Source organism: Amaranthus tricolor, chromosome 8 (assembly GCF_026212465.1).
Source record: "Amaranthus tricolor cultivar Red isolate AtriRed21 chromosome 8, ASM2621246v1, whole genome shotgun sequence".
Lineage (NCBI taxonomy): Eukaryota > Viridiplantae > Streptophyta > Magnoliopsida > Caryophyllales > Amaranthaceae > Amaranthus > Amaranthus tricolor.
Window position 1 is genome coordinate 1,488,793 of NC_080054.1, and position 2,500 is coordinate 1,491,292.

The window sequence follows — 2,500 nt, forward strand, 5'->3', positions numbered from 1 at the left end:
TCCTTAGGCCTCAAGCGTATCTCAACCGAAGGGACCAGCAACCGAAGGGACCATTGACACGAATCAGCCCGCGTACTAAGTCACGTCCTTCCGTGGCCCGCAACCTTTCCTTAGGCCTCAAGCGTATCTCATCCGAAGGGACCGGCAACCGAAGGGACCATTGACACGAATCAGCCCGCGTACTAAGTCACGTCCTTCCGTGGCCCGTAACCTTTCCTTAGGCATCAAGCGTATCTCAACCGAAGGGACCAGCAACCGAAGGGGAAACACATTCCCACACCAACACGAATCAGCCCGCGTACTGAACCACGTCAAGAAAACCCGTCGTGCCGCCTGAGCGGGTAGTCGGGGATCACAAGACGCAGCATTTCCTTAGGCCTCAAGCATACCGTCAACCGTCAACCAAAAGGGGCATTGGGAGCAACCGAAGGGACATTCCCCCAGACGAATCACCGTAGGCCAAGCTGACTAGGAAGGGCCCACTCATCGTCTGGTAGGGCCGACCAGCCACCGGAAAAAACCGATCGCCGGCGATGGCCCACGGGATGGCATTCAACGTGATGGAGGGTAGTCACCCCTCACACGCATAACGCCCATGCCTGGGCGAGGGGGTGCTGGCCATGCCAGCCCAAGGCTCCCAAACTCTTTCCCCCTATAATAGATAAAGAGATTTTTCCCTTGTGACCCTAGGGGACACCCAAATGCAAGTTAAGTTATACTAGTTTTTCCATGGACCAAAACTCACCTTTATTTGTAACATAATGTCATTTTTATGACTTGTATTGTTGGAACATATATTAAAGAAATTTTAGAAGCTGAAATTTTGAAAAAAAAAAACTTGTAAGTATTTTATTTTAATTAAATAAGGCCGAAAAACGCGAAATTAATAAAAAATAGTAAATAGTGTCAATAAATCATGAAAAATTAGGAGACACTTGAGAAAATATATATAAAGACATTGGTTTAGTTAAAAAAATTTTTTTCATTAAAAAAAGTATTTTATTTTTTTTTTCCGTTAAATTGGTGAAATAAAGGGAAAAATAATAAAAAATAGTAAAAAGTGTCAATAGATCATGAAAAATTAGGAGACACTTGAGAAAAAATATACAAATAGATTGGTTTAGTTAAAAATATTAATTTCATTAAAAAAATATTTTATTTTTTTTTTTTCCGTTAAATTGGTGAAAAATAGTGAAAAATGGATAAAAAATTGTAAAAATCTTGAAAAAATGGGAGGCTTGTTGGAAAGATATTATGAGTGAGAGTCATTGATATTATTTTCAAAAATGGGTAAAAATAAATTTTTGAATGATATAAGAGGCTAAAAGGGAGTATTTTTTATCAACTTACATTGAACTCCTTTACCACAATCTCCCTTACAAACCATAGTAATGAGAATCATTGGTATTAAGTTTGAATGATGTTTTTGATCACCTTGCAACGAACTCCCTTAAAAGCCATAATCATTAGGGGGGTCTCATGGCTCATTCTTGGCTCGGGGCTCGGGGCGAGGCTCCGGCCATGGCTCAAGGCTACCACATTGCTCCTATACCACAATCTCCCTTACAAACCATAGTAATGAGAATCATTGATATTAAGTTTGAATGATGTTTTCGATCACGTTGCAATGAACTCCCTTACAAGCCATAATCACAAGGGGGGGGTCTCATGGCTCACGGCTCGGGGTGAGGCTCTATGCTACCACCTTCTTTCCCATGGGCCATAGCGTCTTTCGTACCGCATGGCCCGAAAACCTTCACAGCACCTTGAGAGCTCACATTATATTATAACCATCCATATAGGTGCTCAGGTGCTCAAGGTGCTCAAGTGCTTAAGTGCTAAAGTGCTTAAGTGCTTAAGTGCCTTAGCGCCTTAGCGCCTAGCGCGCGCGCGTGCGTGTGTATCATTAGATTAGAAGGGTGGATTTTTCAAGATCCCCCGGCTCACTCGGGCCAAGCATATCGTTCTTGATCTCGTAGCAATGCCCACGTCTCACGAGTCGAGCGTTCCCTTCCTCGGCCCACGGGTCGGCCCGCGGGGTCACGGCCCGCGGGTCGGGTCGGGGGCGAGGCTCCGGCCATGGCTCCATGCCTACCACATGCCCAGTCGATGGCACCTTGGGCCCCAACCCTCAACTATAACCTTCCCCCTATAATAGATAAAGAGATTTTTCCCTTGTGACCCTAGGGGACACCCAAATGAGAGTTAAGTTATACTAGTTTTTCCATGGACCAAAACTCACCTTTGTTTGCAACATATTGTCTTTTTTATGACTTGTATTGTTTATATATACCTTCAAGAACATTTTTGAGTCTCGTGGCCCACGGCCCGCGGCCCGCGGCTCACGGCTTTTGATTCGTGGCTCACGGGTCAGGCTCAGGGCGAGGCTCCGGCCATGGCTCAAGACTATCGTCCTGCCTCCCTTGGGTCATCGGACTCGGGTCAAGCACTTCCTTTTTGGGCTCGTAGCAGATCCCAAGGCCCACCGCTCGGGCGTTCG